Source organism: Procambarus clarkii, chromosome 39, assembly GCF_040958095.1.
Source record: "Procambarus clarkii isolate CNS0578487 chromosome 39, FALCON_Pclarkii_2.0, whole genome shotgun sequence".
Classification (NCBI taxonomy): domain Eukaryota; kingdom Metazoa; phylum Arthropoda; class Malacostraca; order Decapoda; family Cambaridae; genus Procambarus; species Procambarus clarkii.
This window is the reverse complement of record NC_091188.1, coordinates 35,888,744-35,915,743: the sequence shown is the minus strand read 5'-3', so window position 1 is coordinate 35,915,743 and position 27,000 is coordinate 35,888,744.

Below are 27,000 nucleotides of genomic sequence, written 5' to 3'. Positions count from 1 at the left end.
TCACTTCTGGCACGTGACCTCACCTGGCCAATCAGGTGCCGGGAAGCGTCAGGACGTCTTGGCGGGAAACAGGATGGCTCGTCACCTCCTGTGCTTCAAAAGGCGTAAGCCCCTTGCATTTTCAAACTTAGCTGGCCACTTTACAGCCAGTTTAATCACGCTCCACGCTTTCCCACACATGAAAATGTTCCCTGAACATCAGAGAACACTTAGGCTATGGAGATATGACTTTTCTAAGCTGAGAAGGAAGAAATATAGGGGTGGGACATCGTCACAGTGTACAGTATATATATTACAATAGTGAAGGAAAGGTATATGTGATACACTTAATCTTGTTGACCAGACCACACACTAGAAAGTGAAGAGACGACGACGTTTCGGTCCGTCCTGGACCATTCTCAAGTCCATTGTGGATCATCACAATAGACTTGATAATGGTCCAGGACGGACCGAAACGTCGTCGTCCCTTTCTAGTGTGTGGTTTGGTCAACATATTTCAGCCACGTAATTGTGACTCCTCGTCTGCCCACTTAAACGTATGCTATTTGAAAGTCTATATAAAATAGTTTTGCTATTATTTCAGAAAGTTAATTAAAACATAAAAAAATACTCAACTGTTACGCCGACTCAAACAAAGATTTTCCCTTACTAATGATGCTAATCTGACATTTTTGTCATTTTTTCAAAAAATTACATTTTTACATTAAAAATGACATTTTTACACAGGTACCTGATGTCAGACATCTGCAGGAGTTGAAGGAGGCATTTGAGCGCAGTTCCGTGCTGCGTTTCACTTACGAGATGGAAAAGGATGGGAAGCTGCCCTTTCTAGATGTAACAGTCATGGAAAAGAGCGGAGGTTTCCACACTGCAGTCTACACTAAGGAAACGAACATAGGAATGTGCCTAAATGCCAAAAGCGACTGCCCAGATAGGTACAAGAGGAGTGTTGTTAACGCATATGTCGACCGTGCCCTCAGCCACAGCTCAGAATGGAAGCAAGTCGATGAAGAACTCTGTAGGGTAAGGCAGGTCCTAGTCAACAACGGCTTTTCCAATGGTTTCGTCGAAGACATCATAAGAAGGAAAGTGAAACGCCATGCAACCTCTGAAGAGACAACCAACACAACACCTATACCCCCTATTAGACTATTTTACAGGAACTTCTTTTCCACAGCTCATAAAACGGAGGAAAGGGTCCTGAAAGATATTGTTAATAGAAACGTTATCCCTACAGACAAAAATCAGAGGATACAACTGACGATTTACTATAAAACCAGAAAAACGGCCAGCCTACTCATGAGAAACTCTCCAGACACAAAGCAGAACGCTTTAAAAGAGACTAACGTCGTCTATGCCTTCAAATGCCCTCTTGGGGACTGTAAGCTCCAAAAAATCCAGTATATAGGCAAGACAACAACATCTCTTTCTAGGCGTTTAACGATGCATAAGCAACAGGGCTCCATTAAGGAACATATAATCTCTTCCCACAACCAAACCATCGCCAGAGAAATCCTAGTAAACAACACAGAAATCATCGATAGATACAGCGATAGCAGGCGGCTTGACGTTTGCGAGGCATTACACATCAAGAAGTCAACACCAGCAATCAACAGCCAATTAATGCACAACTATATTCTACCCACCTCAAGACTCCGCTCCAATATAGAAGCATCAAGAAATATGGACCAATAGGCTTTCTACAATCACTCCTATTCAATACCCATTGTTTAATGATCTGGCTTGTGTTGATGAAATTAATACCTTATTAAATACCACCTCACCCCATCCACCTCACTCAAATGTAGATATAAACAAAACCGGAGATGTGTAAGTTCTATTCAGTTGTGTATGTGTTAACTAAAGTCTTTGAAAATGTAATAAGTTTTACGAAACGCGCTCAAGTGTCGCATCAGACTAGAAATAAAAATGAATTTTGGAGAATTGATTTTTTAATTACCTCCAACAGTGAAAAGAAATGTACGAAAGATTGAGAAAATTCGTGTTAGAATTATTAATCTTACTTTTTCGGTCATATTTAATAATATATGTCTACAGGAAAGACTGCTACCAAAATATATATATATATATATATATATATATATATATATATATATATATATATATATATATATATATATATATATATATATATATATATATATATATATATATATATATATATATATATAAACTGAAAACTCACACCCCAGAAGTGACTCGAACCCATACTGCCAGGAGCAACGCAACTGGTATGTACAGGACGCCTTAATCCACTTGACCATCACGACTGGACATAAGGAAGTGATAGCTGACGCTATTTGAATCACTTCCAAGCCGGCACTCGGATGGTAATCTTGGGCATAGCATTTTATCAAACCAACTTATTCTTTGGAGCACACATGAGGAACACAAATGCGAACAAGCCTGAATGGTCCCCAGGACTATATACAACTGAAAACTCACACCCCAGAAGTGACTCGAACCCATACTGCCAGGAGCGACGCAACCGGTATGTACAGGTCGCCTTAATCCGCTTGACCATCACGACCGGACGTAAGGAAGTGATAGCCGAAGCTATTTGAACCACTTCCCCGCCAGCACTTGGATGGTAATCTTGGGCATAGCATTTATGTCCGGTCGTGATGGTCAAGCGGATTAAGGCATCCTGTACATACCAGTTGCGTTGTAACACCGTAAAGGGTTTTGTTTAGTTATATTTAATACATATATAGAGATACATGAGTCAGAGACAAGGATCTGAGAGGCGCCAGTTTGTCGGCCTGAAACTCACACCTCTAAGCGTTAATGACCTCAAGTTGACCTGACGTCAGCTCATGCGAATTTCACCTAGCTTCTGCTAATCTGATAATTGTAGCCGGGTAGGTCCGTCAAACATGCTGACATTTATGGAGTGACTTGGTAGAGAGCCTGAGGCTATCTACTTGTGGGCAGAGTTAGCTACTAGGTTTCCCAATATATACTGAGGAAGCATAGGAGAAGAAAGACAAGATAGGAGACCAGCCAGCAGAGCAGAGCAGAGGACAGCTGCCGCAATAGGCTGTCGGTCGGATGAGGGGGTGATGCTGCTTGACAACTGCAGACTCCCCTCCCCCCCCCCCTCTCTATTCAACTTAGACTCAATCCTCGGTGAGTGAACATTTAGGTGACTTGGTCGTGTTTACAAGTGTTGTGTGAGGATCCGGGGCAGTCAAGTTTTGTATATTAATTTTGAACATTAAGTTGAATTGCTTAAATTATGATACTTATCATGTGAAATATAATGGATGAATTTATGGTTTAAATTGTCTTTAACTGTGTTCCCTGGAGTTTTTGAGTTGAGATGAGAAAGCCTCTGCGGGTACTGGTTTCATGATTTTAATGAGTAAATGATACAGATGGAACATACTAATAATGACCTCTTGATAACATCTTTGAGAATATTGTGATACAGACAAGTTCCATTTCTTGTCTTGTAGGTACGGACAAATGAATGGATGGTGGCAGCATTTCTTCTTCTACTATCTACTCTTCTACTTCTACTATCTACTCTCCTACTTATACCTATCTACTCCTCTCCCTCCACCCCTCTCCAAACTCTCACTTTCAACTGACGACCCTCCTCGTTTCTCCCACCTCTCTACCTCCCTCACCCCAAACCCTCACTAATTACTTCATTATTCATCTCTTCCCTTTCGTTTCTCTTATACGTTTGTGGCAGTGAAATGTGTTCTAGAGTTCTCTAGAGTTTTGGGTAGCTGATCAAGTTATGGCGCCTTGTAGGCGCCAAAAGTAAGATTATGGCGCCTTGTAGGCGCCTAGGTGTGTATAGCACCTAGGTAGTCGAATATCTAGGTTACAAGGTGTTGAACGAGAGAGGCTGCCGTAGGAACTCTGGAGGTGCTATAGAATAGTTAGCTAACTAAGGGCGGGATAACGGACCAAAGAGAGCTGTTTCCCCCGGCCTCGTTAGTTAACTGGGGGGGTGGAATAATGGACTAGATAGAGCTATTTCCCCCACCCCCTGTTACAGTGTTGCTCCTGGCAGTATGGGTTCGAGTCACTTCTGGGGTTTGAGTTTTCAGTTGCATATAGTCCTGGGGACCATTCAGGCTTGTTCGCATTTGTGTGCCTCATGTGTGCTCCAAAGGATGAGGTGATTTGATAAAATGCTATGCCCAAGATTACCATCCGAGTGCCGGCCTGGAAGTGGTTCAGATAGCTTCGGCTATCACTTCCTTATGTCCAGTCGTGATGGTCAAGCGGATTAAGGCGTCCTGTACATACCGTTGCGTTGCTCCTGGGAGTATGGGTTCGAGTCACTTCTGGGGTGTGAGTTTTCAGTTGCATATAGTCCTGGGGACCATTCAGGCTTGTTCGCATATATATATATATATATATATATATATATATATATATATATATATATATATATATATATATATATATATATATATATATATATATATATATATATATATATATATATATATATATTAGTATATTTTGGTAGCAGTCTTTCTTGTAAACATATGTTGTTAACTAGGACCGAAGAAGTAAGTAAGATTAATAATTCCAACACAAATTTTCTCAATATTTCTTATGTTTCTTTTTACTGTCGATGGTAATTGAAAAATCAATTCTCCAAAATTCATTTTTATTTCTAATCTGACACGACGCCTGAACGTGTTTCGTAATTACCTATTACAGAGGATACAATTGACGATTTACTATAAAACCAAAAAAACGGCCAACCTACAAATGAAAAACTCTCCAGACACAGAGCAGAACGCTTTAAAGGAGAACAACGTCGTCATACCTTCAAATGCCCACTTCGGGACTGTAAGCCTCAAAGAACTCAGTATATAGGCAAGACAACAACATCACTTTCCAGGCGATTAACAATGCATAAGCGACCTGCCTTACCCTACAGAGTTCTTCATCGACTTGCTTCTGTCCTGAGCTGTGGCTGAGAGCACGGTCGACATAAGCATTGACAACATTCCTCCTGTACCTGTCTGGGCAGTCACTGTGGGCATTGAGGCACATTCCTATGTTTCTTTCCTTAGTGTAGACTGCAGTGTGAAGCCTCCGCTCCTTTCCGTGACTGTTACATCTAGAAAGGGCAGCTTCCCATCCTTCTCCATCTCGGGAGTGAAACTCAACACCAGAATTTCGCTCGAATGCCCCCCTTCAGCTCCTGCAAACGCCTGGCATCAGGTACCTGCGTGAAAATGTCGTCAACATACCTGCAGTATATGGCGGGTTTCAAGCCCATGTCAACTAAGACCTTGTGCTCGTTGGTACCTAAATATGTTTTCTGGTATGTCAAAAGTAGTACAAGCCAGATCACGATACACTCTGTTCGCTATCATCACGATTGTTTCATCCACAGGTACGTTGGACATACGTACGTTAGACTTTGACAACCCTCCAGTGGTTGATAGACCTTGGCATCCCACCAGAGGTTGATAGACCTTGGCATCCCACCAGAGGTTGATAGACCTTGGCAATCCTCATTTGATCCTCAGTTAATTCAAGACATAATTGATTATATTTTTATATTGATGCTAGAGAGGAATTAAGTAATCAAGAATGTGATCCTAGCTATGCACGAAAATCTACTTATACACAAAAACAAAATATTGAGACATAACCTGAATGTATTCACACAAGTTGTGAGCTCTGCAAGCACCGGAACACCGTGTTGTGAGCGTTTCAATAACAGAATTAGTTGTTGTGAGTGTTGCAACACATGAATGATGTGATACTGTTGCAACACAGAAGTATTGTGTGTGTTGACACACAGGACTATCATATTTGTTCTGAATGTTGCAACAAATAATACTATAAAGTGAGTGATGCATCAGGTTATTTATGAGTTGCAATGCTGCACTCACTCACCACATATTATCCATGTATTGCAATGCTTCAACTCTCACAACATAATATTCCTGTGTTGCATCCCTCAAACCATATTATTTCTGTGTTGCAACTCTCGCAACACGTTATACCTGTCCGTAAACACACGCAACACACACAATACGTTAATACTGTCTGCTGCAACATTCACAAGAAGTTGTTCTTGCATTACACCGTCGCTACACTCACAACACATTATTACTGTGTTTCAGCGTTCATAACACCTTATGAACGTTTATTATTTCTGCGTTTGATTATTCACAAAACTTTTGTTTTGTGGTGCAACACTCACAACATGTCACTCCTGTTTTGCAACACGCACAACTGGTTATTAGTGTGGTGCCACTCTCACAACACGCTAATCCTGTGTTGCAATGATGTAACACAACACTACCAATCTATAATTTATGCGTGCAACACTTACAGAACGTTATTTCTGTGTTGCACTACTCACAAAATGTCCTTAATGTTTTGTAACACTCACAGCACGTTATTCCTGTGTTGCATCGCTGCATCACTCACAACATGTTATTGCTGTGTTGCAACACTCATAAGACGTTAGCAATGTGATGCAACACTCAACTCGTTTTCCCATAAAGCGTTAAACGTTGTATTCTTGCACCATATAAATTGTTCATTGCAAATATGTTAATTACTAATGATTGAAAAGATAGATAAAATGTGATGGATATATGGATAAGTTATAAATAGATCAAAGGAAAACATTAAATAAACAAGTAAAACGGGAAAGAATAAATAAATTACATGAAAATGAATAGTTATTAAAGATGATTACGTGTATAAATACAAGTGATTAAGTATCAAAGAAATGTGAATGGATTAATAAATACATGATGGTTAAAGAAATAATTTAAGTGTGATAAATAGATATGTAAAATGTGATGGAATAGATCTATAAAGTGATTAAATATTTAAGGAGATTAAACAGATGAAAAAGTAGGACTCAATAATTCCAACTATTATTTGGGTAATATATGGAAAAGGAAAAACCTCCCAGGAGGGTCGAACTGGTGACCGCGTGAACACCGGGTCCGACCTCCCTGTCTGGCCACGACTCTTCCTGCTTAATGAAGAACTCAACAGTCATACATTCATCCACTTCATCATACATCATCAACTGACAACTGAGGCGTGTGAAGGAGAAAGTCGGGAAGGAAAATTAATCTTTATGAGAAGAGGATGTAAGGAAAGGAAAGGAAATGTTAGTGTTAACTAACAGGGAAACACAAATTAATGACATCGAAATAGGGAGTGAGCTAGGGAACAGTGATCACAAAGAAATCAGATTTAGCATAGAATGGAATAGACCTGTAGGAGAAAATTCTGTTAAAGTGCCAGATTTTCGAAAAGCTGATTTTAATAGCCTAAGAAATTCTTTGGGTCAAATTGATTGGAAAGTCTTGGGTATGGGGTGTGGGCCGGTCTTGGAGCGAGACATGAACCCAGCGATAGGTGACGTAAATGGGGATTTCGATGTGGATCCAATATATAACTTATTTAAGAATATTCTAAACAAAGCACAGGAACGTAGTATACCATACAAATTGAATAGATCGAATACTAATGACCCAAAGTGGATAACAAAGAATTTGAAGAACCTTATCGGTAAAAAGAGAGCTTGGTACGAAAGGATTAAAAATGGGGAGGTCACTTTAGAACAGGAATTCGTACAACTGGTTAGAAATGTTAAAAAAGAGATAAGGAAAGCAAAAAGAAACTATGAAGTTCGCATAGCAGGGCAAGCAAAGACAAATCCTAAAGGTTTTTTTTCAGTTATATCGTACTAAGACTAGGGAAAGGATAGGTCCATTAAAAACTGAGACAGGTCAAATAACAGATAGTGATGAAGAGATGAGTAGTATTTTTAATAAATATTTTGTATCTGTATTTACTAAAGAGGAACTTAACAATATGCCTTCAGCCGAACAAGTCTATGTGGGTGGGGACGAGGACAGGTTGACGAGTTTAACAGTTACCAGGGAGGATGTTCTTAAACAAATAGTAAAACTCAAACCAAACAAATCCCCAGGGCCGGATGAAGTGTTTGCCAGGGTGCTTAAAGAATGCAAAGAGGAGCTTTGTGACCCACTGTCAACCATATTTAATAAATCAATAGAGTCAGGCAGAGTGCCAGAGTTTTGGAAAGTTGCTAATGTGATACCAGTTTTTAAGAAAGGAGATAGATCACTTGCGTCTAACTATCGACCAATTAGCCTAACGTCTATTGTGGGAAAGTTACTCGAATCTATAATAGCAAATAAAATTCGTCTTCATCTTGAAAAACATAAATTAATAATTGAGTCGCAACATGGTTTTATAAATGGCCGTTCATGTTTAACAAATTTGTTATCTTTTTATTCTAGCATAGTTGAGGCAGTTGATAGTGGTAAGGATTGTGATGTTGTGTACCTTGACTTTAGCAAAGCTTTTGATACAGTGCCACATGAAAGACTGATTAAAAAGATAGAGGCTCATGGTATTGGGGGTGCTATATTAAACTGGATTAGGGCATGGCTATACCAAAGGAAACAGAGAGTTAGTATAAATGGAGTCAAGTCAGAGTGGGAAAATGTTGTAAGTGGAGTGCCTCAAGGCTCTGTCCTGGGACCTCTGTTGTTTATAATATATATAAATGATTTAGATTCAGGTTTGAGTAGCAACATTTGCAAATTCGCCGATGATACGAAAATCGGTAGGGAAATTAATTCGGAGGAGGACTCACTATCACTTCAAGTTGATCTAGATAGGGTTTTGAAATGGTCAAAGGATTGGCAGATGCAGTTTAATGCTGATAAATGTAAAGTTCTGAGGTTAGGTAATGATGATAGAGTTACAAGATACGAGCTAGATGGTGTTGAGATTGCGAAGTCGGATTGCGAAAGGGATCTGGGAGTTATGATTAGTAAGAATTTAAAACAAAAGGATCAATGCATAAATGTTCGTAATAAGGCAAATCGGACACTTGGATTTATTAATCGCAGCGTTAGTAACAAGACACCTGGTGTGGTTCTCAAGCTATATCTTGCTGTAGTTAGGCCCCATTTAGATTTTGCAGTTCAGTTTTGGTCGCCATATTATAGAATGGATATAAATTCACTTGAACGTGTCCAGCGTAGGATGACTAAGTTAATTCCCCAAATTAGAAATCTTTCATATGAAGAAAGATTAACAAAGCTTAAGTTGCATTCACTGGAAAGGCGAAGAGTTAGGGGTGACATGATAGAGGTTTACAAGTGGGTGAATGGACATAACAAAGGGGATATTAATAGGGTATTAAAAGTATCAACACAAGACAGAACACGACACAATGGGTATAAATTGGATAAGTTTAGATTTAGGAAAGACTTGGGTAAATACTGGTTCAGTAACAGGGTTGTTGATTTGTGGAACCAATTGCCGCGTAACATTGTGGAGGTGGGGTCCCTCGATTGTTTCAAGCATGGGTTGGACATGTATATGAGTGGGATTGGGTGGTTATAAATAGGAGCTGCCTCGTATGGGCCAATAGGCCTTCTGCAGTTGCCTTTGTTCTTATGTTCTTATGAAATGATGAGGTGAAAGTGCCAGGCCGGTATGAATATATAACACTTTGATGGGACATTAGGATGGGCTGGGATGTGAGGACGGAGTGAAGGAACGGTGCCCAATCACTTCGACCTTCGGGGTTCGAACATAAACATTTTTTATTGACAGCAAAGATCTGAATATATATAAACAAAGGAAACTGTATACAGTTGTTCTCGGGAATTGTTTAAGGTATATCAAGGTGTTATTACAATTAGTATTTATTTAATCTATATAAATAAAAATGGAAAGGTTCGTTTGTTCCAAATCGCTAATCTCCGAACGTTCTTCATCGATTGCTTTAAATTTTAACACAAAATTGTTGAATGTTCCATTCCCATCCGGCCAGGTTTTAATATACATACTAAATAGATGTCACGTCTGTGATGGTAAAATAAATATGATTTTTCTGAAAAAACTGTTTTTCATGTGAGGGAAATATTCGAAACCTCTTTACCGATTGCTTTGAAATTTTGACACAACGTTGCATACGAATAGGCGCGCCTTTTTATATATCTACTATATACATGCCTCACCAGTGACAGGAAAAAACATGCTTTTTTTGAAAAACTTCGCCATCTGTTGGACGTAAGAGCAACACACACTGTAATCTCCGAAAGTTCTTCACCGATTGCTTTGAAATTTTGACAAAACGTTCCATTCGAATACGTGCGTGTTTTTATATACCTACTATATAGATGCCTCACCTATGACAGGTAAAAACATGTGTTTATGAAAAATAGTGCCATCTGTTGCACGTAAGAGCAACATACGACAAGTAAAATATGTTATGATTCCATTTCAATGTTTCCGATTGCACTGATAAATAGAATTTTCATAGAGTTTTATTTATTTTCATTTTGATTTAATTATTATGTGTGACGTTGCGTTTGAATTGAGCTGCGTTTTTTACCATTCTGTTCATTTAGTGGTATAGCTTATTTTTTTATTTTTTTTAACTGTTCTTCTTATTTGTCGGTGCAATTGGTGGTGAAATTGAGCTGAAGCGATTGATCTGCATTTGAATATAAATATTTGGTTAGTATTTTTTTGTTTTTGTTTTGAAAAGAAGAAAATGGACAACACGTTTATTTCACAGCTGTTAATTTGCAACAAACAGCTATGAATCCACCGGCAACAACGTTAACTGCTTTCTTCACGTTATGTTAAAATGATGTGTTTGTGAAAACACTGCTGTATTTGGAAGTGCCTCCGTATTACACATGGAATGCCAGTAGAAAATACTTTGAACGACGCAAACGAGGAGAGCGAGTCGACGGACAACCTGGCATATTCAAACAAACTACAATTGGCAGACTGTACACCGTGCATCCCAGTCAAGGTAAATTCTTTCTTCGCATTCTGTTGGTAAATTGTGCCTGGTTGGAATTCTTTCCAGCCATTGACATTTGTCAACGGCGTTACGCATGCCACTTTCCATAGTGCTTACAAGCTCTGAATTTATTGGAGGACGACTGACACTGGGATGTATGCATTAGTGTCATCCAACATGTCACATACAAATCAAATTCGTGCAATATTTGCAATCATATTGATCGCATACTCTCCTTCATCTCCAAATGAATTATGGGAGAAATATAAATCGCACATGGCTGAAGATATTATCGGTCGAATACTCAAGGAAAATTCATATATGAACATGGATTTCACAGCAGAAATCTACAACGAAGCCTTGATAATGATTGAAGATTTGTGCTTAGAAATCGCGAACAAAGTTCTAAATCAATTGGAAATGCCATCGCCGAATCGATCTGCTGCTGCGTCGTTTGATTTAGAATTGCATCGTAAACAAAATTACAACACGGGTGATCTGTTGTCGTATGTGCAATCAAATTTTCCTGAATTAACGCTTGAGCGAAAATTCATTTAGAATCAAATATTCTAACTGTCGATAACGGGTTTGGAGAAATCTTCTTAGATGCGCCAGGAGGAATTGTAAAACCTTCCTAATTTGATTGATTCTGGCAGCATTTCGATCCCAAAATGGCATATCCTTAGCTCTTGCATTGTGCGGAATTGCTGCAACATTGTTACCAGGTGGAAAAACTGCTACTTCGGCTTTGAAATTGCCATTGAACATGCAATTCATTGAAACTCCAACGTGCAACATTTCCAAAGCATCCGGCATGGGAAAAGTATTGCAGAAATGTAAACTTATTGTTTGGAATGAATGCACAATGGCCCACAAAAAATCGCTCGAGGCTCTTGATCGATCATTGAAAGATTTTTGTGGAAACATCAGACCATTTGGGAACGCATTAGTATTGCAAGCAGGAGATTTCAGGCAAACATTACTTGTAACTCCTCGACCGACACCAGCAGACGAAATAAATGAGTGCCTGAAATACTCTACTTTGTGGCGCCACGTAAAGACGTTAAAATTAACTACAAATATGCGTGTCCAGCTGCAAAATGATCCATCAGCTGAGATATTCTCACATCAATTGCTGGAAATTGGGAACGGAAACGTGCCGGTTGATCTGACCTCAGGACGAATTTCATTGTCTCATAACTTCTACATTTTAGTGACGTCAAAAGAAGAATTGGTTGAAAAGTATTTTCCAATATTTAAACCAATTAAAAGAATCACGATTGGCCGAATGAACGAGCTGTTCTTGCGGCCAAGAACAAAGACGTCTACGAGCTAAACAATATTATTCAGTCTATCTTTCAGAGCGAGGCAGTCACATACAAGTCCGTCGACACTGTTGTGGAAGCAGATGAAGAGGTTAATTATCCAACAGTATTTTTGAATTCACTCGATCTGCCAGGGATACCATCACACGTATGGCAATTGAAAATCGTCGTGCCAATTATCATGTTGCGGAATATCAACCATCCAAAACTTTGCAACGCCACGCACCTTGCGGTAAAAAAAATTAATCAGCGACGTCGTAGAAGTAACAATCTAGACAGGACCTTTCAAAGGTGAAGATGTCCTCATTCCTCGCATTCCTATGATTCCAGCAGATATGGCATTTTAGTTTATGAGATTATAATTTCCAAACTGATTGGCGTTTGCAATCACTATCAACAAAGCTCAGGGCCAATCTTTAGAATTGTGCAGTTTATTCCTAGACACGGATTGCTTCTCTCACGGACAATTATATGTTGCGTGTTCTAGAGTCGGCAAACCAGACAATCTCTATATCTCCACAGACAAAGAAACTACAAAAAAAATATTACATTCCCACAAGCATTGTGAAATTTATTATATTAGAAACATGCGTTTTCTCTTTTCCTTCTTCCCCATTAACCAGACTGAGCCACAGCAACGCGTGGCAGGTACAGCTAGTTAATGAATAGTTTTTGTAAAAGATCGTTTAAAGGCATTGATGTGCTCACCTAGATGTGCTCACCTAGATGTGCTCACCTAGATGTGCTCACCTAGATGTGCTCACCTAGAAGAGCTCACCTAGAAGAGCTCACCTAGATGTACTCACCTCAGTTATCAGCGTTAATTATTACCGAGAAATAAAGCCGATTTTGAACTTATGAATTTATTTTTCTAGTAATGATCACATGGCAGGAATTTTGTCTGTATGATTAATAAATTCATAACAGTGTATTTGGCGTATATATGTTTTTATTTTTATTTACTTTTTAGTTCACCTCAAGTGCTGAAAGAAAGAAGCAACAGATGGATGGAACTTGACTTTAAAGTGTGTAATTACCTAAGTATAATTACCTAAGTGTAGTTACAGGATAAGAGCTACGCTCGTGGTGTCCCGTCTTCCCAGCACTCTTTGTCATATAACGCTTTGAAACTACTGACGGTCTTGGCCTCCACCACCTTCTCCCCTAACTTGATCCAACCGTCTACCACTCTGTTTGCGAAAGTGAATTTTCTTATATTTCTTCGGCATCTGTGTTTAGCTAGTTTATATCTATGACCTCTTGTTCTTAACGTTCCAGGTCTCAAGAAATCTTCCCTATCGATTTTATCAATTCCTGTTACTATTTTGTATGTAGTGATCATATCACCTCTTTTTCTTCTGTCTTCTAGTTTTGGCATATTTAATGCCTCTAACCTCTCCTCGTAGCTCTTGCCCTTCAGTTCTGGGAGCCACTTAGTAGCATGTCTTTGCACCTTTTCCAGTTTGTTGATGTGCTTCTTAAGATATGGGCACCACACAACTGCTGCATATTCTAGCTTTGGCCTAACAAAAGTCGTGAACAATATCTTTAGTATATCGCCATCCATGTATTTAAAAGCAATTCTGAAGTTAGAAAGCGTGGCATAGGCTCCTCGCACAATATTCTTTATGTGGTCCTCAGGTGATAGTTTTCTATCTTGAACCACCCCTAGATCTCTCTCTTTATCAGACTTCTTTAAAGATTTCTCACATAATATATAGGTTGTGTGGGGTCTATGTTCTCCTATTCCACATTCCATAACATGGCAGTTATTAACATTAAATTCCATTTGCCAAGTGGCGCTCCATGTACTTATTTTGTCCAGGTCTTCTTGAAGGGCATGACAATCATCTAAGTTTCTTATCCTTCCTATTATCTTAGCATCATCAGCAAACATGTTCATATAATTCTGTATACTAACTGGTAGATCATTTATGTAGACGTTTTTATGTCAGAAAATTTTTCATCCATGTTAGAAGCGTACCTGTCACTCCTCCAATATTTTCCAAAACAACCTCTTATGTGGAACTCTGTCGAAAGCCTTTTTTAGGTCCAGATAGATGCAGTCAACCCAACCATCTCTTTCCTGTAATATCTCTGTTGCTCGATCATAGAAACTGAGTAAATTCGATACACAGGAACTTCCAGATCGAAAACCATACTGTCTGTCTGATATTATATCATTTCTCTCCAGGTGTTCTACCCATTTAGTTTTAATTATTTTTTCCAATATTTTGACTATTACACTTATCAATGATACCGGTCTATAATTAAGGGGGTCTTCCCTGCTTCCACTTTTGTAGATTGGAACTATGTTAGCCTTTTTCCACACATCAGCTACAACTCCTGTACACAGGGATGCCTGAAAAATCAGTTGAAGAGGAATGCTGAGCTCAGGTGCACATTCTCTCAGAACCCATGGTGAAACTCCATCTGGACCAACTGCTTTGTTCGTATTTAGCTCCTTGAGCATTTTTTCTACTTCGTCTCTAGACACCTCTATGTGCTCTATGTTGTTCTCTGGAATTCTTATTGTATCTGGTTCCCCTGAAGATTTCATTTTGTACAAACACACTTTGGAACTTTTCGTTTAATGTTTCACACATTTCCTTTTCAATTTCCGTGAATCTATTTCCCATTTTCAACCTCTGAATATTATCCTTTACCTGCAATTTGTTGTTTATGAATTTATAGAACAGACCTGGTTATGTTTTAGATTTGTCTGCAATCCCTTTTTCAAAATTTCTTTCTGCCTCTCTCCTCACTGCCGTGTAGTTGTTTCTCGCATCTTTGTATCGCTGGTATGTTTGGGAGTTCGGCCTCTTCGTGTATTGATTCCATTTTTGTGTCTTTTGGTCTCTGGCCCTCTCGCACTTTCTGTTGAACCAATCCTGTTTCCTAGTTCTGCTTCTCTGTTTTGGTATAAATTAATCTTATCACGTGTTAATCACGTGTTTAAACTCACGTGTTTAAACCCGTGTTTAATCACGTGTTTAAACTCACGTGATTCTAATATTTGCCGTAAACCTTTAACTAAAATGTCTTTCAAGTTATATTTCTATATTTAAGACTTCAATATATAGAATCCTAATGATAGAGAAATTAAGTGTTTACACTAACTTATGTAAATTTATAATAATAGTTACGGTAATTATGTTAATAGTACTGTAATAGTTCAGGCATTAAGGTAATATTTATGGTAAGGACATGTATATTTCTTTTATGTACAGAGGAAATATATGTATATTCCTAACAGTATCTTACAGGATTATTATTATATTATTGAATATATTTCTATATTATGCTTGAGAAGAAGGAATCTATAATGAGAACGGAGCTATGAACGAAAATCTACTTGCACACACACAACAAATATTCAGACATAACACAAACACATTCACACATGTTGTGAGCTTCGCAACAGCATGAATTTTTTTTTTGTTTTTTTTTTACATGCGAACATGCGAATAAATACAATAAAATACTAAACTAATGACAAACAATCAGACAACAAAAAAATACAGAAGCACAAAGCAAGTTAATACAAAGTAACACAAATACACTAAATACCGGCCCGAAAGGCCGACAACAAAAACACAACAAGGAGCATAAACACAATGAAACACAACACCGGACAGAAGGGTAACGGAAATATGAAAAATACAACAAAAAAACAACAACACCGGCCTGAAGGGCGCACAATAGGTACACCACATTGCAACTAACCACAGGTCACAGCAAGCACACAGACTACTCAAAGTGTTCATACTTATCCGGCCACTCTGCCGCCGGGAACCGAACACAATACGCCTCCCACAGTAACATGACGTCATCCACAGTCATGTTACTGTGGATGTGTTAATACTGAGGCACAGTATTAACAGTACGAGGATCAGGCATCAACTCCGGCACACCCACAACAAAACACGGAGCCCGCTGTACTCAGATGGAAGAAGGGCACCACGGAACAGGATGCACGCGGTCAATAATGTCAAACCGCAAAGGATGCTGCGCATCATGCGCCACTCCGGAGGCCAAGACGAGAGGGAGGGGCTCCTTCCCACGAGGCCGGGCAATGGGCAGCGCACTGGGAGCCTCCTCGGCTGCCTCACAGCGCTCCGCGTCAACCACCGGACGTTGTTCCTGCCGGGACCCCCCACGCTTGGCATCCTTCTTCAGTACCAGCTTGATGCCTCGGCGCGCACCAGAACTCTCACCATCCACGTCAGTAGGAGCGACCACCCCCCACTGCGGAGAACCTTCTGCAGGAGAAAGAACAGGAGGTAAATCATAGGTACAAACATCGTCAACAGCAGACACATGGACGTCAGCCACCACCAGAGTCGTAGAGCGCGAGGCACCCGGAGGCGCCACATCATCTCCCGAAGCTCCACCTGCGTCGTAGTCCTCCGCATCAGCCCAAGCAGTAGAAGAACGCCTGGACCGCTTGGGCACAGGCCGCACATCCTCACAGCCGGAGGCGGACCCAGAACCACGGGCCTCACAAACCGGGCGAACCGACGCCCGTCGCAGAACGGCAGCAGCCTCTACCACAGGGGGAACCGGACCACACACAGCAGGAGGCACCGCAGCCACCCCAGCACCCAGCACAGGAGGAACCCGAGGGGAGGACGCAGGGCCAGGGTCCACAGTCGAAGACGAGGAAGCCGACGGCGACGCTCCACAGGGATTACCAGGAAGGTCCACGGGAACAGCAGGGCCAGAGACATAGTCAGGAGGAACACCCGACGGCACCGCAACACCCGGAGAAGGGGTCTGCAACAACCGGGGGAACGTCAGGTGACACTGGGGGAGCCGCAGCAGCGAACGGGACGCTCATCTCCTCACCCCCGGAGTCCTCCTCCAGAGGGAGCGGCGGGAAATCCTCCTCATGGAACAAGTTCACAGGAGCGACCGGATCAGCAGTACACCCGGCAGCCTGATGCCCCAACAAGCCACACCGGAAGCAAGTACGGGGTTGCCGGGCATAAAACACACGCACGTAGTACCCCAACAGCCGGACAGAGCACGGTATGTCCGACCTCAGTCGCATCCCGAGGGTCCGAATGTTGGTCTTCACACCCGAATACGTGCCAGACGACAGTGAGTTCATCCGCACACTGACGACGGAGCCGTACCTCTGAAAGAATCACCGGAGGAGAGTCTCAGGAAACTCCATGGGGGCGCCATGAACACTGACATACGTCACAGCACCACTACGGTCTGAAATGGTCACAGACCCGGTGCCGTCCTGTAGCTGCAAAGTACGTCCCTCGTACCTCCGTAAGAAAGCACGGTACACCGCCTCACCCACAAACTTGACAATAACACGGTGAGCAGTTACCAGCTCAATGCCATATAAGTCCCCAACCAGGACACGAAGCATGTCACTCAATACCACGTCCACCAGAGGGTAACCAGCACGGCCAGTAAACTCCAATCCGATGGATTGGAGTTTACCCAGAACCCAGAAAGCACAACTACCAGCTACTTGGCAGCTACTGGAAGGTAGTTGTGCTTTCTGGGTTCGAGTCCCACTGGTGGGTGTTGTCCAAAGATTGTTAATCTTCACTTGTGGTTTATGCAAGTATAGGCTTATAAGCTGGACACGAGTTCTCTCACATTGACTGTGGCTTGACGAAAAATGCAGACTAACCCCACACTCATCTGGTGCCCTCGGGAAATGGAGATATTTGGGATGTATATATATATATATATCGAAGCCTCTACTTCTTTTGTAGGGTCTGATGGTGTAGTGGGTTAAAGCATACTAGTTATGGCAGCTACTGGAAGGTAGTTGTGCTTTCTGGGTTCGAGTCCCACTGGTGGGTGTTGTCCAAAGATTGTTAATCTTCACTTGTGGTTTATGCAAGTATAGGCTTATAAGCTGGACACGAGTTCTCTCACATTGACAGTGGCTTGACGAAAAATGCAGACTAACCCCACACTCATCTGGTGCCCTCGGGAAGTGGAGATATTTGGGATGTATATATATATATCTCGAAGCCTCTACTTCTTTTGTAGGGTCTGATGGTGTAGTGGGTTAAAGCATACTAGTTATGGCAGCTACTGGAAGGTAGTTGTGCTTTCTGGGTTCGAGTCCCACTGGTGGGTGTTGTCCAAAGATTGTTAATCTTCACTTGTGGTTTATGCAAGTATAGGCTTATAAGCTGGACACGAGTTCTCTCACATTGACAGTGGCTTGACGAAAAATGCAGACTAACCCCACACTCATCTGGTGCCCTCGGGAAGTGGAGATATTTGGGATGTATATATATATATCTCGAAGCCTCTACTTCTTTTGTAGGGTCTGATGGTGTAGTGGGTTAAAGCATACTAGTTATGGCAGCTACTGGAAGGTAGTTGTGCTTTCTGGGTTCGAGTCCCACTGGTGGGTGTTGTTCAAAGATTGTTATATATATATATATATATATTGTGACGGTGTTCCCCCCCCCTTATTTTTCTCCCACGTCAGCTGTAAGAGTCATATCCGCTTTACCCGAGCGTTCTCTGCGTTGCGGGCAACAATTTGACATATGTGGGAGCTTGTAGTGTTCTCGCATTGGCGAGAAATTCGTAAAAGGAAAGTATTTTGGCCTGTTGTTTAGGCCCTTTAGGACGCCAATATGGCACCGGTCCCTCTGTTCTCCCGCCAAAACTATATGACGTCAGTGCCACCATATTGGTCAAGAATAGTGATGTGGCACAAAGAGCCAATGAAAAACGCCCCTGGCAAGTATGACGTCACGAGAGCAAGGGGGTCCGGAGAGCGCGCCTCTGTGGCGCTACCAGTTTGACACGACACATCGACGACGTCGGACGTGCGAAAGTTGGTCCTGTCAGTTTGACAGTTGTACCCCGCTCCCGTGAATTTTACGCGTCACCCGTAGTCTGCAAGTACTCTGTAAGGTCTTCCTTCGTTCATGTGTTGGACCGAAGAGGGAATCGACGAAATATTGAGCAACAAGTGCTCCAGGGACAGGTGCTTTGCAAGAGGAAGTGAAGTCTGTGCAGTGACGTGTGTGACGTCTGAGGCAGTTCACCCATCTAGTGACGACGTAGCGGCTGGGCCAATCCACCAGGAAGCAGCGGAAGGAGAGAACTAATTGGGAATCAGGACAACTGCAGCCGAGAGGAGGTCTTCAGACATAGTAGCGAGGAGAAGTTGACGGCCTGGAGACCGACTCCAACCCTTCAAGCAGTTGTGGAGGAGCACGGTCCTGCGGAGGACAGAGCATGGTGACGACGCGTTTATTTTGGGATGTTGATTGGGTTCCTTGAGAGAGCATCACAGCGTGTGTGGGGACGTTCCCTACGAGTCGAGAGCCGGGACCAGGTGCTGCAATTCAACTCTCACCGGAGGGCGAGTCCACATCAGTGTCGTGGAAGTAGGTGATCTAGTTTCCCTCCCAATTCCCCTTTAGTCAGCTATATTTAGCCAGAGTATCTTATATGTTGTGAGCAAGGCTCACCAATGTCTATGTCACGGTAGGACACAGTTGTGGAGAGTGAGGCTGTGGAAAGCTCTCACGATATATATATGTGATGTGTGTGTATGCACCTGTAATTATTGAAGAGTTTGCTGTGTCATGGATGATTTCTTTCATGTGACATTAATATTATAACTTATGCCAGAGAATATATATATAAGTGTACCAGATATTGGTGTTAGGCTGTGTGCCCAGTATTATCTTATTATTATTATTGACATTGATGAATTGATCTATATATATATATATGTGCTGGAGTGTTGGATAACATTTTCATGTGTACAGTGATTTTCTGTGTTATTGTCTTCGAAAGACATTACTGAGTCTAAGGCCAGTACCGTGATTTAATTGCATTCATTATCATTATTATAATGTGCCGTGTATAACGTCTTTACAGTGATCATTATGTTTATTGCTATAGAAATGATTTGTTGAGCTTGAGACCAGTGAAGTGACTCATTGCGTTCTATTGTCATTACAGCAAATATTGTGTTGATTGCAAATATAGTGATTACTGTGAATTTAAAGAAACAGATGCATAACGCCAGGAAACAAGTACAGAGGAGTTCACACAGTGAGGGGGGCCGCCCAGCTGATATTGACAGGAGGGGGAGTGTTGCTCTCTTGATGAGTTCCAGTTTTATGAAGAGAGAGTGACTTACTGCCATGTGCTTGTTGCTTCGTTGTTGATATACTACCTTGTGTGTTTTAAGTAAAATACAAAACTACCTTCGCGTTTGTATTATCCCTCCATATCTTGTTGCTATAGAACAGTTGGAAAGAGTGAGAGTGATAGAGATACATACCTGCCTGTGACCAGTTTTAACGAGCTCTCTGCCACTAGTAGCACAATCCCACAATACCACTGACGTGTTACTGGACACGGGAAACACCAGTTGGCGACCTTGCAGTTAGTAGTAGAGCCCTTGTCGGGGCGGGCACACGATTGGGAGAGAGCAAACTGTGTTCTCACTCGTTTTTGGCTATAAGGCCAGCTGGAGATCGACTGGGATACTCTCCTGGCGAACAGTGGTGATGCGTGGATTGAGTGAAGACCCGCAGGGCTACGGTGAGTAACAGTTATCGCTAATACTTCTGGATGGTGTCTATGTAGAGAGAGAGACACCCCGACATTGGCGACCGTTGACAGGATATTAAGTATGATCATTTATACTTATACTTACAACTAAGGTAAACCCCGACATTGGCGATCCTGCCCGGATTTCGGGATTAAGTTCTTGTACACTGTTACTCACCTACGATGCACCCTGGCATTGGCGACCTTGCCAGGATTTCGGGATTAAGTTCTTGTATACCGTTACTCGCCTACGACGCACCCCGACATTGGCGACCTTGCCAGGATCAAGTACTTAGGATAACGAACAGTATTACGATTACGGTCGCAATTGTGGTACTTTGCAGTGGTATTAGGTATCAGGTACAGGTTATCACTCATAGCACAAGATGGAGGATGAGAAGTTAGCAAGGTTCATTGACACTAGAGATGAGCAGGTACTGGAGGATTGCACCAAGGCGCAGCTGCAGTCGATAGCTGACCACTTTGGGATAAAGTTGAGATCTTCCAAAGTGGGAGACTGGAGATCGTGGCACAGCTCAGGGCCCAAGATGAGGCTTTGGGGGAGGAACGGCCACAGACACCTGCCAGTGTGGGAGAACATTTGAGCATTGGTGGGAGCAGTAGGGGATCCAGCGGCAGCAGGCGAAGCGTCAAGCTGGAGATATTGAAGCTGCAGCTGGAGGCACAGCTGCGCAGGGAAGAGCGAGAAGCAGAAGCACAGCTGAAACGAGAAGAGCGAGAGGCACAGCTGCGCAAAGAAGAGCGAGAGGCACAGCTGTGCAAGGAAGACCGAGAGGCACGGCTGCGTAAGGAAGAGCGAGAGGCACAGCCACGCAAGGAAGAGCGAGAGGCACAGCTGAAACGTGAAGAGCAGGAACGAGAAGCACAGCTGAAACGGGAAGAGCGAGAGGCACAGCTGCGCAAGGAAGAGCGTGAGCATGAGGCACAGCTGAGACGAGAGGAGCGCGAGCTAGAAGCTAGGCTGAAACAGCAAGAGGTTGAGCTGAAGCGAGCTGAGCTAGGGCTAGCTCCACCTGTTACGCCACAGCAGGAAGACCGCCGAGTGAGAGAGCGAGATTTGCCGGTCTTTGTACCAAACGAAGCTGAAGGTTTCTTTGACCACTTCGAGAGGGTCGCTACATTGAAGAAGTGGCCGAGAGCAGAGTGGGCGGAGCTGTTTTAGAGTAGGCTCACCGGTGAAGCTCACGAAGCCTATAACATGCTCGACCTCAAGGAGTGTACCAACTACAATGCTGTAAAGAGAGCTGTGCTCCACTCTTTCAAGCTAACGCCGGAATGTTACAGGAAGAGATTCAGGGAGTGTACCCGTTAGCCAGGAAAATCTTATGCAGAGACGGCGAGGGACATGGAGAGAAAGTTCCTGAAGTGGCTGGAATCCGAAGGAGCGAAGTCGGCTGAAGATGTCAAGAGGCTGATGGTCATGGAGAAGTTTATGTCCGTGCTCTCTCCTGAGATCAGGGTTAGAGTAAAGGAGGCGGACATAAAGGACCTGAGGGGCGCGGCCGACAGAGCTGATATGCTGGAGGAAGCCTTACGACCACGCCGAGAGGGACAGCACGGACCGCCAGTATACTCCGGATATGGGAGAAGTTATAGAAGGACGGACAGATGGAGGACAGGAGCGAGTTCTCCCAAGTCCCACTTCTCGAGTGGAGACAGTAGAGGATCAAAGAGTGCTGTGGAGCCGGTAAAGAAGTCCCTAGCTGAGAGTTCAGGAGTTGTTGCTGCGACAAAGGAGACGACGGAAGGCGCGAGGAAGACCCACGGAGCGACGGCCTCTGGAGGCGTTGCCAGGGCGAGCGGTGGTGGAAGTTCCCCTGCCAAGGAAGTCCCGCTGCTACAATTGTAGGGGATTCGGACACTTCTCGCGGGAATGCAGACGCCCTAAGCAGCGGGGGAACGTTGCTTTTGTGAGGGTAGAGGACCAGATGGCCGAGAGGGTGCGGGATGAACCCGTACTGAGTGGGGAGAAAAGAGTTCACCCATTCGTGTGTGAGGGAACCGTAAGGATGGGGGACGTAGACCCCATTCCGGTGAAGATATTGAGAGACACCGGGGCAGATTTTACCCTGGTGAGCAGGACCCTGTTCCCCGAGGGTTACGAGAGTACCAGTGTGGGGGTGGCAATTGTGACCACTGTGGGAGGCCCAGTGAGGATGCCCCTACACCAGGTGACTCTGAATTCTGATTATGGCTGCCAGACCCTAGTGGTAGGGGTCTGCACATCAATGCCCAAGATGGAGGCACAAGTCATCCTTGGAAATGACGCATGTGGAGGATGTGTCCTCCCTAACCTCGTGAAGGGCGAGGAGTGCTTGGAGCACTATAAGGAGAAAGGCGGAATGTTAGACGCCTGTGGGGACGAGAAGGGAATCGCTGCGGTGGCATTCCCTGTATGCGCTGTGATCCCTTTGGCGGTGCGACGGACACGGAGGGAGTGGATCTGATAGGGCTGAAGAGGAGACGTCTGACAGCCTGGGAGTCGATCACCTCTTCGTGGAACCCGAAGAACGAGTGGAGGGCGAAGGCAGCCCGGATGGTGAGTTACAGGTGACCCTCGCCAGTTCTCTTGGGGAAGACCGCACTCGTCTGGGAGAGTTGCAGCAGATAGAGTTCCCCGAATTGATTCATGATACCAAAGAAGGACGTGTTGGTCCTGAGAGGGCCACTCATTTTTACATACAGGACGGAATGCTGATGAGACAGTGGAGGCCTGTGAGGATGGAGGCCGGAGAAGAATCTCTAGGTACGAGACACCAGGTAGTGTTACTGGCCCAGTGCAGAGCGGCCGTGTTGGATCTGTCGCACTCTGTGGACTCTGCAGGTCACCTGGGGATGACCAAGACGTTGCGTAAGATCAGGGACCATTTCTACTGGCCAGGTATGGACGCCGATGTGAGGCGTTACTGTAAGACGTGCTTATCTTGCCAGAGGGCAGGGAAGAGCCAACCCGCGATACCAAAGGCCCCGTTAGTCCCTGTTCCTGCGTTTGGGCCTGCATTTGAGCGTCTGTTGGTCGACGGGGTGGGACCGTTGCCACGGACGAAACGAGGAAATACCTACCTGATGACAATCATGTGCGTGTCGACGAGATTTCCGGAAGCTGTCCCGATGCGGCGTTTGACGTAGAGAGGAGTAGCCGGGCAGCTGCAACGATTTTTCTCTTGGGTGGGAATGCCCAGGGAAATTCAGACGGACTGTGGAAGTATATTCCAGTCCAAATGGTTCAGACAGACCGTGACAAATTGGGGAGTGACTCAGATTCGGTCGTCGCCCTACCGACCGCAGTCGCAAGGGGCGATCGAAAGGTTTCACTCCACCCTGAAGACCGTTCTGAGAGTGTTCTGTGCAGAGCAGGGAGCCGAGTGGGATGAGGCAGTATACCCCGCGTTGTTTGCCATACGTAACGCAGTGGTAGATTCGTTAGGTTTCTCACCGTTCCAGCTGGTGTATGGACATGAGGTACGAAGTCCCCTGTCCATGCTGAAAGAACAATGGACACCAGGAGTGATCGTGGGAACGGTCAACGAGTACGTTCATAAGTTCAACGAGCGTCTCACTTTAGCAAAGGAACTAGCAGGAAAACATCTGAAGGAGGCGCAGCGTAAGATGTCAGAATGGTATGAAAAGAAAGCTACGCCAAGAGAGTTCCAGGTTGGGTCCCAGGTTATGGTATTGCTGCCAGGGAAGAGCCCAGTGACCGAGTCACGATTCGAGGGACCGTACAGGGTGCTACGGCGGTTGGGTCCAGAAACTTATGAAATCGGTAAGCCGGATAGACCTCGCAAGACACAGGTGTATCATGTTGACCGCCTGAAGCCTTTCTTCCCTGAGGAAGGAGGAGCCGCCGAGCAGGACGGAACGATGACTCGAGGCCCCCAGCAGAAGATGATTTTATGCATGCAGGTGGACCAGGAACTTCCAGAGGAGGAAGGAAAGTGGTCCAGGGCGGACGGCACCCATCTCACCAATTCGGAGAGTTTGGCGAAGATCGAAGACAAGTTACAACACCTGGAGGGACAACAGAGCGCGGACCTGACGAACCTGTTAAGAGAAAATGCCTCTCTCTTTACCGACGTGCCCCGATGACACAAGAGTGCAACGCACGAGGTAGAGGGGAGGGACGCCAGGCCCATCAAACAGAGCACATATAGGGTCAGCCCAGAGAAGCGAGAGTTGATGAGGAAGGAGGTGGAGTTTCTCCTTGAGAACGACCTTGCAGAGCCTAGCAACAGTGAGTGGAGTTCCCCGTGCTTGTTAGTGAAGAAAAGCGATGGTACATTCCGCTTTTGTACAGACTACAGAAAGGTGAACTCCATCACTGTGGCAGATTCCCACCCCATGCCAAGGGTGAGTGATTGCATCGACCAGGTGGGTAGTGCAAGATATGTATCCAAGATCGATCTGCTCAAGGGGTACTACCAGATCTCATTGACTCCCGATGCCATGAAGATATCAGCTTTCGTAACACCGGATGGGCTGTACCAGTACAAGGTGTTGCCCTTCGGAATGAAAAACAGCGGTAGTTGTTTCCAACGCATGATGAATGAGCAGTTGAGGGGGGGGGGGGCGAAATCTGCACGCCATACATCGATGACATAGTGGTGTACTCCGACGATTGGGAGACACACCTGGAGAGACTTAGAGATTGTTCAGGAGGCTAGAGGATGCTAACTTAACCGTGAACCTAGCCAAGAGCGAGTTTGGGAAAGCCCACTTAGAGTACCTAGGCTTCGTCATCGGCCAAGGAGAAGTAACCCCTGTAAATCACAAAGTGTCAGCCATTAGGGAGTACCCAGTACCCAGGACGCGTAAGGAGTTGTTGAGGTATCTTGGGATGATAGGATACTATCGTGGTTTCTGCAAGAACTTTTCCACGGTAGCGCATCCCCTGACCAAACTACTCTCTAAGAATGTACGATGGAAATGGGGAGAGGCCTGCCAGGAGTCTTTTGAGAAGGCCAAGAAACTGTTGACGGAGGCCCCAGTATTAATATCCCCAGATTTTTCAGCCAGATTCATCCTGTACGTGGATGCCAGTGACGTTGGGATAGGGGCCATGTTGGCCCAAGAGAGGAGTGAGGTACATAGTCCGGTAGCTTTCTACTCCAAGAAATTTGTGAAATACCAGCGTGCCTATAGTACCGTCGAGAAGGAGGCTTTGGCTTTAGTAATGGCCCTGAAGCACTTCGACGTGTACGTGGGAAGAGGGACGAGACCTGTTCTTGTGTTTACAGATCACAACCCTCTGACCTTTTTGTACAAGATGAGGAACTCCAACCAGCGGCTGACGAGGTGGGCGTTACTACTGCAGGAGTACTGACTGGACATCAAACACATCAGAGGGAAGGACAACGTAGTAGCGGAAGCCCTGTCCCGTATACACTAATCAGATATGACTCTTATTTTAAGGGGAGGGGTATGTGACGGTGTTCCCCCCCCCCCTTATATTTATCCCACGCCAGCTGTAAGAGTCATATCCACTTTACCCGAGCGTTCTCTGCGTTACGGGCAACAATTTGACATATGTGGGAGCGTGTAGTGTTCTCGCATTGGCGAGAAATTCGTAAAAGGAAAGTATTTTGGCCTGTGGTTTAGGCCCTTTAGGACGCCAATATGGTGCCGGTCCCTCCGTTCTCCCGCCAAAACTATATTACGTCAGTGGCACCAGATTGGTCACGAACAGTGACGTGGCACAAAGAGCCAATGAAAAACGCCCCTGGCAAGTATGACGTCACGAGAGCAAGGGGTCCGTAGATGGCGCCTCAGTGCCGCTACCAGTTTGACACGACACGTCGACGAGGTCGGACGTGCGAAAGTTGGTCCTGTCAGTTTGACAGTTGTACCCCGCTCCCGTGGATTTTACGCATCACCCGTAGTCTGCAAGTACTCTGTAAGATCTTCCTTCGTTCATGTGTTGGACCGAAGAGGGAATCGACGGAATATTGAGCAACAAGTGCTCCAGGGACAGGTGCTTCGCAAGAGGAGGTGAAATCTGTGCAGTAACGTGTGTGACGTCTGAGGCAGTTCACCCATCTAGTGACGATGTAGCGGCTGGGCCAATCCACCGGGAAGCAGCGGAAGGAGAGAACTAATTGGAAATCAGGACGACTGCAGCCGAGAGGAGGTCTTCAGACGTAGTGGCGAGGGGAAGTCGATGGCCTGGAGACCGACTCCAACCCTTCAAGCAATTGTGGAGGAGCACAGACCTGCAGAGGACAGAGCATGGTGACGACGCGTTTATTT